This window comes from Gopherus flavomarginatus, chromosome 20 (genome assembly GCF_025201925.1).
Source record: "Gopherus flavomarginatus isolate rGopFla2 chromosome 20, rGopFla2.mat.asm, whole genome shotgun sequence".
Lineage (NCBI taxonomy): Eukaryota > Metazoa > Chordata > Testudines > Testudinidae > Gopherus > Gopherus flavomarginatus.
In genome coordinates this window covers 13,912,351-13,929,362 of record NC_066636.1, presented here as the reverse complement: position 1 = coordinate 13,929,362, position 17,012 = coordinate 13,912,351, and the positions used below count along the sequence as shown (strand labels likewise).

The window sequence follows — 17,012 nt, the reverse complement described above, 5'->3', positions numbered from 1 at the left end:
GTCATGCTCCACATTTTGGGGACCACTGACCCCTACTCGCTAAGCAGGGTCTAGTGATGCCAAAGCCCAGGGAAAGGGAGAACAAGTGCGGGGGCCCCAGCACCGGAATCAGCCCCACTCCACTTCTGTCTGGACTCCGCCCCCTTCTACATCTTCCACCCATGGCCCCATCCACTATGTCACCTCTGTTCCACCCCTTCCCCCACTGGCCCCACCCTGTCACTCCTTTACCCCTGCCCCGCTGCGGCCCCAAAGACCAGAGAAGCTCTGTGCCCCTGCTGCAGCCCCCGGGCATAGCAGGGAGTGGGAGCTCCTCCAGCCCTGGGGCTGACATGGAGGAGACTTTTCCAGGGGGGACCATTTTGGCCCAGGGCCCTTAGTCATGGGCCCCACTGTCCCCTGAGTGACGCAAGGTTTGGGGAGGCTGAGACCCCCCCAAGCCTCCATTACGGGCCGCCCAGGCTACCACTGCTCAGTGTGTGGCCAGTCTCCCTGTGTTCTCTGCTGTTCGTGCTGGGGAGCCTGGCCGGCCTTAGGGGTGGGGGCCCTCCGGCAGCCGCCCAGGGCTCCAGGGGGTCAAAGGGCACCATACGGCAGTGCAAAGGTGCTCACTGCTCTCTCCTGCCCCAATGCTCCTCCATGGCCCCATTGAGGGTTGGGGGGAGTGAGGAGCAACACTATGTGCTCCATGCGTCCTGGTCACTTTCCCCACCTGGGCTGTGCTGTGAGGGGAGAATCAGAAGCTGCTGCTCTCTGCCCTCCCATTATGCATCCCGGCTGAGGAAAGTGACCTGGATGCAGGGAACTCAGATGATGTCGCTTCTCACTCCCACAGCCCCTAGGGGTGCCCGGAGGAGCAGTGTCCCAGGGAGGATCAGGCAGCAATGCCAGCTGCTCCATGCACACAGGTCAGTGTCCCCACGTGGGTGCAGGAGGGGGTGCAGGGGTTGGGGTGAAGGGGTGCAGCAGAGGGGCAATGGCTGGTGGCACAAGAGGGGAATGTGGGAGTTAAGGGCAAAGGGGACACAGTGTAGGGGTTAGGGTACGGGAGGGGGCAGGAGTTAGGGGTGAAGGAGGCACAAGGGTTGGGAGTGCAGGAGCTGGGGGGAAAGGGGGTGGGGAATCATCCAGGGGCAGTGGGGAAGTGCCTAAGTATATGTTTTGCCCAGGGCACCATTTCCCCTAACATAGGTCCTTGATAAATTTTCTTGCTGGGAGTGGGAAGGGAGAGAGATGATGTGTTTTCTCTCTGTTTCTTTCCTCTCCATTTTCTGCTCCTTCCTTCAATTCCAGAAACCTCCCTTGTGTTTCAGATTGTGTAGTGATGCCCTCCCCACCCCAGGCTTCTGGAGACTTTGGAGCAGAAAGATCCCAGGAAATGAGGATGAATCCAGGGGTGAGTAGCTGGCAGGAAGGAGTCCTAGCAGCTCTCCTGGGAACACAGGTGAAGAATGACTCCCCGTTCTCTAGATTCTCCCCGTGGGGCTCTGAGGAGCAGGGAGGGTTGTGTAATAAACTCCATCTGATATCCCCCTTTGATCTAAGTTGAGGGATGTCTCAGCTCTGCACGATCCTCTTGGCAGCACCAAACAAAGGATGTTTTCTACTGCCCAGGAGACCCAGCCAGGGACTGATATGCTGGAGATATGTTGAGAAAGGGACTGTCTGAATACCCAAGGCAGGAAGCGAACAATCTACAGCGACATCATTAACTACAAACACACTCTAACCATGCTCCAGCCAGTAGGGAAATGGGCAGGAATTCTTGCTGTTCAGCCAGGGCCACACGTACAGAGCTGCACAGCAGTGAGTGTGCCGGGGAAGCTGGTCTGAGCAAACAATTGGAAATGACCCTTCAGTGAGAACAGAACCACAGCGTAGAAAGGCCCCTATGTTAAGTGGTTGTGGCTGAGGGCTTAGGGAGCTGGGGTATGACACCATAGGGGTCTTTCTGTAGAGGTTTGTTTCTTGCCAGCTAGGGAAGGCTGGTGTGTGGTGTCTTCATGGCTGTACTTTCAGTGATGCAGGTTTCTCTAGCCCGTTGTTCCATGGGCATCCTACTAGATTGCCAGCTGCTTTTCAACTGCAGTGCGGAGACTGTTTGTGTGTCAGGAGAGACAGTGAGTGTGTTGAGGTAGGTAGGAGTGGATCATTATTATCCCTACTTAAAAGAGGGAGAAGCTAAGGCTGAGAAAGGAGAATTGACTTGTCTTAGGTCACACAGCCCGTCAGTGGCAGAGTTGGGAATAGGAACCAAGAGCCCCGATTTTGAAACTAACCATCAGATCTTGAATTTCAGACATTGAATGACCTGAATAATGTGCTCTCAGATGAGCTCCAGACCAACAACAGTGAACAGTAATTATTCAGCAAGTATTTGAGGAGAACTGCAATGTTAGAGAGAATCATGAACTGCTCAGAGACCATTAATGCAGCAAAGCACCAAAATTCATCAAACATATAACTGGTTCTGACTTATTTACTCTGTCTTAAAAGAGAACAACAATGACTTGAGTCTCCTCCCTGTCAATAACCGCCTGTTCAGCCAATCAGGGTAGAGACTGAGGACGGGAGGCTGAGGTTCTCACCAGAGAGCCCAAAGGATGGCCAAGTTCACCAGTGGTGATCACTGACTGAGCACTATTTCAGCCCCATATTTTTGGGTGGACCTCCCACAGTGGGAGTTGCTGAGCATGTCCCCGCAACACACACAGACACACAAACAGCCCGCTCCTGGTGTTGGGAGCGGAACAGGTGAAAGGACAAAAGAAGCAAGAGACAAAGAGAAAGGAGGGAGAGAGGGATGGAGGAAAAGGTGAAACAAAAAGGACAAACCCTAATGTCCCCAGTGATTCTAAGGGACAAAATCACAGGTGCAGAATAAAATTCTGCCTCCTTAAGCTCGTGTTTTCCATGCCTAGAATTCAACCGTCACCAGATGGATCAGACTGAACAGGTTTCAAGCCTCGAGGAGGCTCTAACCTTCTAAACAGGGGTGTTTTTTTTCTAGTAAAATCACCAAAAGGGAAGGAGAAAACTCAAAAGAGGTTCCTCCTGGCGCTCTTGTCTGTGAATCCGAATACTCTCTCTGTCCTCAAAGAGAGACCTCGAGAAGGAGACTTGCTGAAGCAAAGCCACAGGGGTCTCTGAGGTTTCCCCAGCCCCTCACCTCTGTCGTGCCTGGCTGATGTCAGCATCTCTCTGTGAGGTCACCACCCCCCATCACCTTGGACCAATAGTCTGAGGTCCTGCAAACCTAACACCATTAATTTGAGCTTGAATAGGGACCGGGAGTGGCTGGCTCACTACAAAAGCAATTTCCCCTCTCTTGGTATTGACACCTCCCTGTCAATTATTGGAAGTGAACCACATCCACCCTGACTGAATTGGCCTTCAACACTGGTTCTCCCCTTGTAAGGTAACTCCCTTCATGTCATGTTCCAATATATATTTATGCCTCTATCTGCAATTTTCAGCCCATGCATCTGGGGAGTGGGCTTATGACCCATGAATGCTTATGCCCAAATAAATCTGTTAATCCTTAAGGTATCACCGGACTCCTCGTTGTTTTTGTGAAATAAAAGCAAAACACATTCTAAGCTGATCTTAACCCTTTCAATGCCCTTACAAACTTAGATGCTTCTCCCCACAGGCTAGCTGGTTGCTTTTCAGCCAGGCTCTCCCATTTCATCAGCTCTTCAGTCGCCTGGTGTCGTGGTGTCTGTAGGTGGAGGCGGAAGAGAGAGATGAAGCATAGCAAATGTTTCTCATTTTATCATTTCCTTTCTTCCCCATTGGCTTTGTGGCCCTCTTCAGAGTCAGGTGAGCATCACTGCGTCTCTCCAAGCAAGGCTGAGCAATTACTCATGTGTGACCTCATGCAGGTGATGGCTGATTCCCCCAACTTACAGCATAGTGACAACCACACTGCACAATTCTCATAACTTTATATGCATGAATGGTATATGTATATGGGTAGAGAAATGACTTTCAGCAGATCATATCCTTTCCCCTGATACCTTACAAGTCATGCTCTATATGTAAGATCACGATTATATGAAAATGAGGAATATGGGGAGTTACAGCCCGCTCCCTCAAAGGTATAGGATGTCACACTGAGATTCTATTTTCATTTGTTATGTAACCAACTTTGACCTCTCTGCCAAACACTTACAATCACTTAATATCTATCTTTCTGTAGTTAATAAACTTATTTTAATGTTTTATACTTACTTGTGAAATTGTCCAAAGTGCTTTGGAAAGCTGCTCAGAGTAAAAAGGCTGGTGCATGTTCACTTTCTTTTTGAGGAAGTAGTGAATTAATTAATGAGCTTGCACTTTTCAAGAGGTTTTGGGCAGTGTAAGACGGTACATTTCTGAGGTGCAAGGCTGAGGGCTGGGGAGATATGCTGGTGTCTCTCTATGTATAATTGAGGAGTGGCCTATAGAGCATTCATGCAACTTCGTTGGGTGCATTGCTGCATGTTGTTGGCTGAGTGATCACAGCACATGGAGGGGGTTTTGCTGCTTGTTACTAATACAGCATTGTAAGACACAGCCTAGGCTGGAGAGATACGAGGACAGAGCAGTTCCACAGTTTAGGATTGTACCCAGTGGATCCCACCACACAGAGACCCTGCTGTGACCAGCCGTGGTAATACTGTGCTTAGTGTAGTGCCTTGTTGCTTTAACAGCTGCACATGCAAGATAAGTTACAGTGACCTTGACCTTGTTTCCACGTTTATCCAAAGCCTCCTTTTGACAGTTGTCAGCAAAAAGACTCCTTTCTTTTGCAAGCATTTGTATAGCTAGCCAGAATCGGGCTTCTCCGTTAACAAAAGAGATTGACCAAAAGGGGACAAGAGGACACATGTTAAGCAAGGCAGCACTGGATGCTGGATCCTGAATCTGCTCTTTATCCAGCAGCTCTCTTGTCAAGCTCTACCATGGTGCCACGCTCTGGGACTTCTCCCCTAACTGCTCCATTTTTCATCAGCAATAACATGAAAGGTGAAAGGACAGTAATTCTCCATTTCCTGCAAGCCCTGTAGAATGGGCTCTTTTCATAGATATCCCCAGTGAATTGCATGGACGCATGACAGAGACTCTTGTTCACAGCAATTGCAATCAAAGCAACTTCCTTGCCAATGCCAATAGCCTCTTCATCAACTCCAGACTGAGGATTTGATTCTCTCCAACGCTCCTCTGGAAAGAAGCCTTTTCCTTCACAAGCAATTACTTGGATTGTCAAGGGAGGTCTCTTCTGTTTCCTAGGAAGACATAGGAAAATGTTAGCAGAGGAGACAAAAGCTATAGAACAAGGCACTACAGGGAAGTGAACCCAGGATCTCCTATTTACAAGGCAAGTGCTTTAGCCAGCTAAGCCATGGTCCCTACCTCAAAAGCTTATTTGTAGCCATTCCACTTGATGGTTCCAGAGGTCACCTTCAAATTCCAAAGTAAATGTTCCTCATTTCCCTCAAGACTTGCCAACCTTGAGCAGGCTGGCTCAGTGCACAGAAAGCCACAGCTGAGCTGACAGAGGGCTTCTAACATGTGCTTCTCCCACAAGCTGCTGTGATCAGATACTGAGTAATGCTTTGTGTTTCAGTCACAGCAACTTCAGCGCAACTCTGAGTCATGGTAACCTTCCCATCACCTCCAGATGTACCACTTAACATTTTCCAAGACTGGTCCACACTACGCAGTTAAACCAATTTTAACAGTCTTAAATCGATTTAATGCTGTACCCGTCCACACTACAATGCATTTTATATCGATTTAAAGGGCTCTTTAAATCGATTTCTGTACTCCTCCCCAACGAGGCTATGTCTACACTACAGGATAATTTTGAATTAACTTAAACTGGTTTTATAAAACAGATATTATAAAGTCGATTGCACGCATCCACACTAGGCACATTAATTCGACGGTGTGCCTCCATGGTCCAAGGCTAGCATCGATTTCCGGAGCATTGCACTGCGGGTAGCTATTCCGTAGCTATCCCATAGTACCCGCAGTCTCCCTTGCCCCTTGGAATTCTGGGTTGAGATGCCAGTGCCTGATGGGGCAAAAATCATTGTCGCGGGTGATTCTGGGTACAGCCTTACCCCTCCCTTCCTGAAAGCAGCAGACAACCATTTCGAGCCTTTTTTCCTGGGTGAACTGAGCAAACGCCATAGCACAGCAAGCATGGACCCTGCTCAGCTCAATAGTGCAATTGTGGACGTTGTAAACACCTTGCGCATTCTCGTGCTGTCTATGGTGAACCATGAACTGCAAAGGCAGGAGAGGAGGAGGCAGCTACGGCAACACAGCGACGAGAGTGATGAGGACATGGACACTGAATTCTCCTTAACCACGGGCCCCTGCGCTTTGGAGCTCCTGCTGGTAATGGGGGAGGTTCTACCCACTGAACGCCAATTTTGGACCCCAGAAACAAGCACAGACTGGTGGGACCGCATAGTTATGCAGGTGTGGGACGATTCGCAGTGGCTGCGAAACTTTCGCATGTGTAAGAGCACTTTCTTTGAACTTTGTGACTTGCTTTCCCCTGCCCTGAAACGCCATAATATCAAGATGAGAGCAGCCCTCACAGTGGAGAAGCGAGTGGCAATAGCGCTCTGGAAGCTACCGGTCGGTCGGGAATCAATTTGGAGTGGGAAAATCTACTCTGGGGGCTGGTATGCTGCAAGTAGCCAAAGCAATCATTAAGCTGCTGCTACGAAAGGTTGAGACTCTGGGAAACGTGCAGGTCATAGTGGATGGCTTTGCTGCAATGGGATTTCCTAACTGTACGGGGGCGATAGATGGAACCCATATCCCTATCTTGACACCAGAGGACCAGGGCACCCAGTACATAAACCGCAAGGGGTACTTTTCAATGGTGCTACAAGCACTGATGGATCACAAGGGACGTTTCACCAACATCCACATGGGATGGCCAGGAAAGGTTCATGACACTCGCGTCTTCAGAAGCACTGTTCTGTTTAAACGGTTGCAGCAAGGGACTTATTTCCCGGACCAGAAAATAACAGTTGGGGATGTTGAAATGCCTGTCGTTATCCTGGGTGACCCAGCCTACCCCTTGATGCCATGGCTCATGAAGCCATACACAGGCAGCCTGGACAGTGGTCAGGAGCTGTTCAACTACAGACTGAGCAAGTGCAGGATAGTGGTAGAATGTGCATTTGGCCGTTTAAAGGCTCGCTGGCGAACATTACTCACTCGCTCAAACCTCAGCCTAACCAATGTCCTCTTTGTTATTGCTGCTTGCTGTGTGCTCCACAATCTCTGTGAAAGTAAGGGGGAGACCTTTATGGCGGGGTGGGAGGCTGAGGCAAATCACCTGGCCACTGATTACACGCAGCCAGATACTAGGGCGATTAGAAGAGCTCACCAGGAAGCGGTGCGCATCAGAGAAGCCTTGAAAACGAGTTTCATCACGGGCCAGGGTACAGTGTGACTGCCTTGTTTGTTTCCCCTTCATGAACCTCCCCCCTTTATTGACTTCTTCCTTGTAAGCAACCCACCCTCCCCCTTCGATTACAGCTTGCTTAAGGAAATAAAGTCACTATCATTTAAAAAACATGTATTCTTTATTAAAAGTCATTCCCTGTAAGCAACTCACCCTCCCCCTTCGATTGCAGCTTGCTTAAGGAAATAAAGTCACTATCATTTAAAAAGCATGTAATTATAAAAAGAGGAAGAGAATTAACAAGGTATCCCAGGTGTGATTTGGGAGGAGGATAGGAGGGAAGGAAAAGGCCGTTAAGGACATTTCAATGTAATGACAGCCTTTTGATTGGATCGTCCATGGGGGTGGAGTGGGCGGGTGCAGAAAGCCTTCCCCCACGCGTTCTTACACGTCTGGGTGAAGAAGATATGGAACATGGTGAGGGTGGTTACACAGGGGCTGCAGTGGCACTCTGTGACCCCGCTGCTCTTCCTGAGGATCCACCAGACGTCAGAGGATATCAGTTTGATCACACAGCAGCTCCAGCGTTGCATCCAGCCACCGCTGATCTTCCTGCCTACACCTCTGATCTTCCTGCCACCACCTCTCATCTCGAACGTCTCTCCTATCCTCACGTTCGTCCCTCCTGTCCTCACGTTCACTGGCATCTTTCCTGTACTTTGCTACCATGTCCTTCCACTCCTTCAGATGAGCTCTTTCATTGCGGGTTACTTCCATGATTTCAGAGAACATTTCATCTCGCGTCCTCTTCTTCCTCCGCCTTATCTGAGCTAGACTTCAGGATGGAGTAGGGAGGCTTGAAAAATGTGTAGCTGCATGAGGGAGGGAAAATAGGCAGAGAAGGATTTAAAAAGATACGTTTTACAGAACAATGGTTATACTATTTCACAGTGAACAACACTATTCGCCTTACATAGCACATGTGATTTCACTACAAGGTCGCATTTGGAAACTTTTAATATTGAGTGCCTGTGGCTCTGGTGTTACAGATCTCACAGACGCAGGTCCGGGCAACACAATTCAGCTTGCATGCGGTCATGGTAAGACACAGCTTCTCCAGCCTTCATATAAACAGTTCCCTTTGATGCTTCTTTCCTGTTAACAAGGAGCAGCAGACGCCAACCTCTCTCCTCCCGAATCCAATTCTCTAGGATTGCTTTACCCCTCCCCCCACCGCATGGTTGGTATCATGGAAGGTCACTGCTAATCACCTCTCTTTCTTTTCCCCCTCCCTCCCACTGCATGGCTGGTAGCTGGGAAGATTTCTGCTGGCCAAAGGTGGGGTTGTAGCTCAGTGGTAGAGCACATGCTTTGCATGTATGAGGCCATGGGTTCAATCCCCCACATCTCCAGGTTTGGGTGGGGTTCTGTGGCCTGCCTTGTGCAGGAGGTCAGACTAGATGATCAGATTGGTCCCTTCTGACCTATGAGTCTATAACTCTAAAAAGCGCAGCGCTATCCTTCTTCCCCTCCCCCCGCTTTGCTACATGCATGGAAGGCTTTATTTGAAGCAGCCCAGTAGGAAAATTGCCATCTCTGTCCCCTTAATTAAATTCCTTAATTTCAACCAGGTTACCATGAACGATATCACTCTGCTGAGGATAACAGAGCGAGATAAAAAACAGATGTTTCTTGAATGCCAGCAATCACCGGGACCATACGCAGCTATGCTTTGTCATGCAATGATACCCGATTACTTGCTACATGCATTGCGTGGTAAAGTGTCCTACCATGGTGGACGGAACAAGGCTGCCTTGCCCAGAAACCTTCTGCAAAGGCTTTTGGAGTACCTCCAGGAGCGCTTCATGGAGATGTCCCTGGAGGATTTCCGCTCCATCCCCAGACACGTTAACAAACTTTTGCAGTAACTTTACTGGCTGCATCCCAAGCCCTCATGGCAAATCAGTCATTAAAAAACACTTGCTTTTAAACCGTGTTTTATATTTACAAAGGTACACTCACCAGAGGTCCCTTCCATGGCTTCATTGTGTGGGATAGTGGCTTGGAAGGGCTGGGAGAGTAATTCCGTCTGGGTCACAAAAAGCTCCTGGCTGTTGGGGAGAATGGAGTGCTGTGTGCTCTCTGCAAGCTCATCCTCCTCTTCCTCCTCCTCATCTTCCCCCTCCTCTGAATCCTCAGCCATGGTTGAGATTATAACCCCCACCTCGGAATCCACGGACAAGGGGGGGTAGTGGTGGCACAGCCCCCTAAAATCGCATGCAGCTCAGCATAGAAGCGGCATGTTTTTGGCCCTGACCCGGATCTTCCGTTTGCTGCTTTGGTTTTCTGGTAGGCTTGTCTGAGCTCCTTCACTTTAACTCTTCACTGCACTGAGTCCCTGGTGTGGTCTCTCTCCATCATGGTCTTGGAAATTTTTTCAAAAGTTTTTTCATTTCGTCTTTTTGAAGGGAGTTCTGTTAGCACTGAATCCTCTCCCCATATAGCGATAAGATCCAGTACCTCTCGTGCGGTCCATGCTGGTGCTCTTTTTCTATTCTCAGGAGACTGCATTGTTACCTGTGCTGATGAGCTCTGCGTGGTCACCTGTGCTGATGAGAGCTCCACGCTGGCCAAACAGGAAATGCAATTCAAAAGTTCGCGGGGCTTTTCCTGTATACCTGGCCAGTGCATTAGAATTCAGATACCTGCCCAGGGTGGCCAGTGGTGCACTGTGGGATACCGCCCAGAGGCCAATAACTTCGATATGCGGCCACACTAACCCTAAATCGATATGTTAATATCGATTTTAGTGTTACTCCTCTCAGCCCTCGTCCAGACTAACCCGCGGCATCGGCGGGTTAAAATCGATTGCTCGGGGATCGATATATCGCGTCTAGTCTGGACGCGGTGTATCGATCCCCGAGCGCGCTTACATCGATTCCGGAACTCCATCAATCCGAACGGAGTTCCGGAATCGACGCGGAGAGCCGCGGACATCGATGCCGCGCCGTCCAGACTGGTGAGTACCTCGATTTTAGAAATTCGACTTCAGCTACGTTATTCACGTAGCTGAAGTTGCGTATCTAAAATCGATTTTAATTCCTAGTCTGGACGTGGCCTTAGGTAGCTACTGATGAAAGGGAATGTGATTTAGTGGCAGACCTACTTCTATCCCTCTACCCAACTAGGGATGTTTGTTAAACATTGCATGTAAAAATACAATAAATGCATTTTTTTGGTATCTAAACCTGACAGAGGCCCGCTATAACATATTGCCAAGGTTCAATACTACTGTTTTGGCTGGGCAGTGCTGGGGAAGGAGGGTTTGTTTCCATGGGGCGGGCTGTGCTTGGGGGAGGTTGTTTTGGTGGGGGGCTGGGCAGTGCTAGGGGGGTTGTTTTTGCAGGCTGGGTGGCGCTGGGGGGTTGTGTTTTGGGAGGGATGGGTGGCTTTGGGGGGGTATTCTGGCGGCACTGGGAGGGGGGTTCAGTGGGACCCGGGGGGTTTCAACACTCAGCTGTTTTCTTTGGAGTAATATTTGCCCTCACCGCTTTATGAGTTGTGCAGGCCTGGACTAAACCACAGACTCTGGACTCAGCATTCAAGTATCCTGCAGTCTGAACTTCGAATCTGATACATTCTCTCATTGAAAGCCCAGACTCCAAGAATCAGAGGAGTAGTTGTGTTAGTCTGGATCTGTAAAAGAAGCAAAGAATCCTGTGGCACCTTATAGACTAATAGACATTTTGGAGCATGAGCACTTTGTCAGATGCATGTAGTGGAAATTTCCAGACTCCAAGAGCCCTTCTCCATGTTTGGCTGTCCAACAGAGAGGGTGTACCTGTTGGGTTTGCCAGGGAGCAGTCTGGGATCTGGTACTATTCAATATTTTCATTACTGATTTGGAAAATGGACTGGAGAGCATGCTTCTAAAATTTGCAAATGAGTACAGGATTGGAATTCAAAACGCCTTTAACAAATTGGAAAATTGGTCTTCTTGAGCCAAACTCCATGGCTGGGCCCCTCTCTCTAGACTGGGATGAAGTGAAACCCCAGAGCCAAACACTCCTCTTCCTGGGCAGTGCGCTCCGCCCTTGAATGGTCAGATGCTGCTTAGCACTGTCAGTGCAGCTTTGGCTGGGGGATTCTCCCAGCAATTTCCAATAGCGGGAAAGTATTAAATCCCCAGCAATGGAACTCATGAGTCCTGACTCCCAGTCCCTGGTCCAGTGACTCCAGCGGATCACACTCCCTCTCAAAGGCAGGGTGAGCGGCCATGAGGGCCTGCTTGTAATTGCCAGCTGTGGGAGGGAGTGTGTAGCAGTGGTTAGTGAAGGGTCCTGGAAAGAGGGACTGCTGGGTCCCATCCATACATCTGACACTTGGTGTGACCCTGAGCCAGTAGCTTCCCCTCCCTAGGCCTGTTTCTCATCAGGAGGGTTGGGGTTGCAGTTCTGACAGCCCAGGGGGGTTGGGAGGCTCCAGGAAGGTGTGTAAAGTGCTGGGATTTCAGGATCCCGGAGGCGCTGTTACCCCCTGCACTAGGATGATGTTCTGCACTCTGCTGCTGTCCAAGTTTCTCCTTTCCCTGGCAATAAGACAGACTCTTGTTTTCCCAGCCAGCCGATCACCCAGTGTCATCACCCTGCTTGCTGGCTGGGCAGGGTAACTCCTCAGGTCACCACTCCCCTCTCCAGCCTGCCGTGGGTTTGGAGAGTAAGGAGAAGGGCGAGGGATGACATTGAACATCTTCCATCCATCGCTCCGTCACCAGAGCAAGTGAGTGTCATTAGGGTTGCTCGATGGCGTCCCCTGTCTGTCTGGGGAGAGGCAGAAAGATGGGGAGAGAATCTCTCCCAAAGGAGATTGGATTTGGAAACAGCCCCCAAAAGCCCCTCACTCTCAGACCAGGGAGGGGCTTCTCCAGAGCTGTCTCCAGTGTGTTCGGCAAGGTCCCAGCAATGTGGCCCCCAGCAATTCCCCTGTGGGAGACTGTTCCCCAGGCTGAGAATCTCTGAGCTGGGCCAGACCCGGGGAGTTGCTGAGCATGGAAATCAATGGGAAACGAGGGGGTCTTGGCCTTGCTATGCCTAGGGACGTTGAAGTGGGGAATGGTTTCCCAGGAGAAGTCCGGACTCCTGGGTTCTGTTCCATCTCTAGCCTGGGAGGGGGGTGGCGGGGGGAGAGTGTGTCCTGGGCTGGCAGGAGGGAGCTGCTTGTCCAAAGTGATTGATGGTCTTTGTGACTGACCCCAGTGCTCGAAAAGGACGAGACTTCCCGGTTCTTGCAGCCCCAGGGATGAGGAGGGGGAACGCTGAGGGGGAGCAGATCATGCAATGAACTCCTGCCAGTGTGTGTAGCTTGCACTCCCTGCACCCCTGTGGGGGGAGGAGGAGCTGCTCTGGCTGGGGCAGGGATGGGGTGGGACCAAACAGGCTGGTTAGTGAGAGGCTGCCTTGACCCCAGACTCACGTCTGCTCCCCGCTTGGTTCCAGGATGTCCAGGCTCCTGAGGATGTTCAGGAAGAAGGCTCTGCAGGTGTCCCCAGAGCCTGAAGGAAGCAGCTGCCATCTTCCCCAGGAGCGGAGCGGCCCCTCCGTTCCCACTGGCAGGGAAGGAGCCCCCGGCCGCGCCAGGAGGTGGAAGTGCCCAGCCTTCTGGAAGAGGAATCCTGCTCCTGGAGCAGGCGCCGAGGTGGGAGAGGCGCCGGCCAGGCCAAATGGAGCTGGGCCAGGATGCGGCTGGGCAGACAGGACTCAGCCCAAGAACAGAACCGGGCAGGGTGGCTCTGGGACTTGTTGTGTGGGCAGCAGCGGCCCCAGGAGCCCAGCCCCAATTTCCAGGAGGAGGCATCGCCCTGCCCACTCAGTGGGGCCCTTCCAGCCTTCCCAGGGCAGGAGGTGGAGGATCCCTCTCCCAATCCCAGCAGCTCGGCCCACTCCCCATGGGACAGCAGCAGCACCTGGGACTTGGACAGCAGCATGGCCAACGGACGGTTCTGCTTTGTTCCAGGTGAGGAGCCAGGCTGGGCTCAGGGAGGGGTGAGGAGGGGGCTGTGAACACCTCAGGCCCAGGCCCTCGAGCAGTGCTATGGGGGCAGGTCCCCAGCTCAGGTGTCTGGCCTGAGCCACTGAACCCCACTGACTCTAGATGCTGCCACTTTAATCCTTGGTGCTCCATTGGGCGGGGGGTGGGAGGTACCTCCCAGGGAGTCCAGGACAGTGTGGGGGGTCTCTTTGCTATGGACTCCTGAAGGAATTGAGGGCTGATGACACTGAGTCTACTTGGAATCAAATACATTTGAGATACAAGTACATAGCCCATATTCATAACTTCAAATACAAAAATGGTATACACACACAGGCGGCATAATTATAACCAGCAAATCATAACGTTGTCATAGACACCTCACACGCCAAGCTTTGCACAATATTTGCTGCACATCTATAACAGTAGTGGCAACAATGATCTCTACGGTCCCAGTTATTATTAATAACATCACAGAAGGCTATAGAGAAGTGGGATGGAGGCATCTTCCAGCCAGTGTGTCTCATCCGTTTCTCCCTTGCCGCTTGGGTCGAGGTGGGTGTGATGAACTGGGAATATTCTTAATGTTTGCTCTGAATACTGTGTTGGTGCCTCAGTGTCCCCTATGCAGTTCTTAATATCTAGGTGGTGGGATAAGGGTGTGAGATTGCTGCAGAGCAAAGGGCCAGTGCACCTAAATGCCTGGCACTCTGTCTCCTAACAAATGATGGCCTGCCTCCCCCTCCCCCGCAAAGGTGCCAGCTGAAGGTGTTGGAGACAAAGAGATCAGGTGACCTCCTGGCCCGGGAAAGGAGCTGAGCAGAGAGGAGGGGCTGGAGGGGGTTGTTAGTCTGGAGCTGGCTGGGGACGACGAGTGAAGTGCAGACGTGGGGGTCTGGGTCACTGCCTGCCATGGACCTGGCCGAGGGGTCCAGTTCGCTATATCTACAAGCTCTGTTTTAGACCCTGTTCCTGTCATCGAATAAACCTCTGTTTTCCTGGCTGGCTGAGAGTCACGTCTGACTGTAAAGTGGGGGTGCAGGGCCCTGTGGCTTCCCCAGGACCCCGCCTGGGTGGGCTCGCTGTGGGAAGTGCACAGAGGGGCACAGGATGCTGAATGCTCCAAGGAGAGACCCAGGAGATGAAGACGTGTGAGCTTCTTGCCCTGAACAAGTCTGCTCCACGGGAGAGGAGGCTCCCCAAAGTCCTGATTGATTTTGTGGGGAGCTGTTCGAGAGCATCACCCAGGGACTCTGTGACACCGGAAAGGGAGCGAAACGTGCCCGGCTGAAGGTTTTGCTCTCAGCATTGAAGATTAAGCCCAACCCCCCGGCATGGCTGGGTTGGGGTTGTCCTGGGCTATGTGGGGGGAGGGCTGAGCTGGAAGAAGGGGCAAACGAGGCGATTTTGTTTCTGGTAGATAAGGGCTTTGTCAGTGGGAAGCTGTAGGTCACATGCGGGAAGTGACAGTGGGCTTTGAGCTAGGGCAGCAGCAGCAGGGGAGCAAGGTGTGTGTGTGTGGGGGGGGGGTTCACTTGGTAAAAATGAACCTGCCAAGCCGCTCCCTCTCCTGGAGCAAAAGCCTCTCATTTATCTCCTCAACTCCCCTCCATGAAAATCTCCACCCCTCCCCTGGCGCTGAGAGACCCCCTCACTCCTATGGAGATTTGTAATTGTACGGACTCTTCCTTGGCCTTCTCCAAATAGTTTCCCCAAAAAATGATCAAGGACATTTCAAATGAGAAAAATAAACCAAACTAGAGAAACCCCCACCACACACAGTTTGGGTCTGAATTTTTCTACTGAAATTTTGAGACAATAAAACTCATCCCTTTGTTGGCCAGAAACCAAAGCTAGACCTCCTCCACTGCAGCTGTGACATCTGCTACCGAACCACCAGTGCTCTGACTTCTCTTGTGAGACATTTCTCTGCACAATACTGCTGCTAATCCAGTTACTGACTCCAGGGAACATTTTCCTTAGCCTGGTTCTGTGTGTCATTGATTTCTCTAGCAAAGATCTGTCCCTGGCCCTGTGGTCCAGACTTCCTCATTCACATCAAGCTTCAAGTTGAGAATCATTTCCCATTCCCGCCCTGTGGGAGGGGAGACTTTTAAACGTGCTCTCCGTGCGACTGCACATTGCTAAGCAAAGAGAACAAACCCAAATTCCCCCTGTGCTTTGGCAGCCAGGTTTGCGGTGGGAATTCTGTAATTCAGATGACTTCAAGCCTGGACATTGCGATTCTTTACCAGTTTCTCTGGCATTGGGGCATTTTTGTGCTCAGAGCTGTGATGGCTGAGTGGTTAAGGCATTGCAGTTGAAATCCAATAGGGTTCCCCTGTGCAGGTTTGAATCTTGCTCACAGCGAGGCCTGTGTTTTAGCCAGGCAATACCTCTGTACAACCCCCTGAGACACTCTCAATTCTCTCCCCCACACCAAGTAAATCCTGTTCTGCTCCTTTCATAGAGATGCCTGGGATGCCACCTCACACTGTGTCCCTGAGGTGTCAGGCAAACTCTCAGCACCTGACACCTCTGCCACTCCCCTGGTGCCCCATAGATCAGCCATAGCCCTGGTTCTGCTCCTCTCTCTAGAATGCGAAAGAAGCCAAGTCAGCAACTCCATGGGAGCTATGGGGCTGGCAAACCAACAGAGAAAAAATAGGTGCTTATCAGCCAACTCCCCAGCCCCCACTACAGGCCTTGCTGACAAGCTCCTCCTCTTCCCCTTCAGCACCTCCCACTTGCCAGTGATCAGCTGTTCAGTGGGATTCAGAAGGCGCTGGGTCAGGAGGGAGAGGAGCAGGGACGGGAAGAGGTGGGATAGGGAGAGGAATGATGCAAGCCGGGAAGAGATGGGACAAGGGTGGGGGCTTGAGGGAAGGGGTGGAGTGGGGGCAGGGCCTGGGGAGGAAAGGGGGGATTTGTCCCAGACCCCTGATCCCTCTAGGGCCAGCCCTGAAGGGAAACGCTGACTGTCGCAGTGACAGTAAAACTGACAAGCATTGTGGGGGAGAGAGAGGGAGATCCGCACTCATCAGGTCCCATCTAACTATCTGTACTTATTCCGATAGGTTGACTTCAGGTCTTTAACTTTGAGCGGTAGCTGAGAAGATGGTAAATTGGACAGAAACCCGTTCGACAAACCTTTTCATTTCCTTGTTATTTCCTGACTTCTTTACTCATCGCCTTTTCCTTATTTCCTGGCTGAAGCGGCAGCCTGCCAGGGTGCTCCCTGGCACCTCTGGCTGCCTGGGCTGAAGGCAAGAAGCAGGCCTGGGTGTGGTGAGGGCCTTCTGTCCCAGCCTTAGGCCGCAGAGGCTCTTGGGATGCTAGACAGCCCTGTGTGGCTGTCAGGGGAAAGAGCTGAGGCTCCCAACTCGACCTGCCATTGACTCGCTTGGCTTTGCACTCCGTCATCTGAGGTGGGCCAGGCTGCGGATGTGACTGAGGCTTGGGCAGCATGGCCGCGCTTTCCTGATGAGGCATGAGGCAGGCCAAGGGCTTTGCACAGCGTACAGGACAGTGGGGAGGAGGCATCTTTGAGCCTTCATGTCTGGTCCTT

General features: G+C 51.3%; 1 non-coding gene across 1 annotated transcript; it reads left to right on the top strand.

Annotated features, from left to right (window-relative positions):
• Positions 1-8,757: 8,757 nt before the first annotated feature.
• Positions 8,758-8,829, top strand: TRNAA-UGC (transfer RNA alanine (anticodon UGC)). The gene has a single exon. It is a non-coding gene; the product is annotated as a tRNA-Ala (tRNA).
• Positions 8,830-17,012: the final 8,183 nt, after the last annotated feature.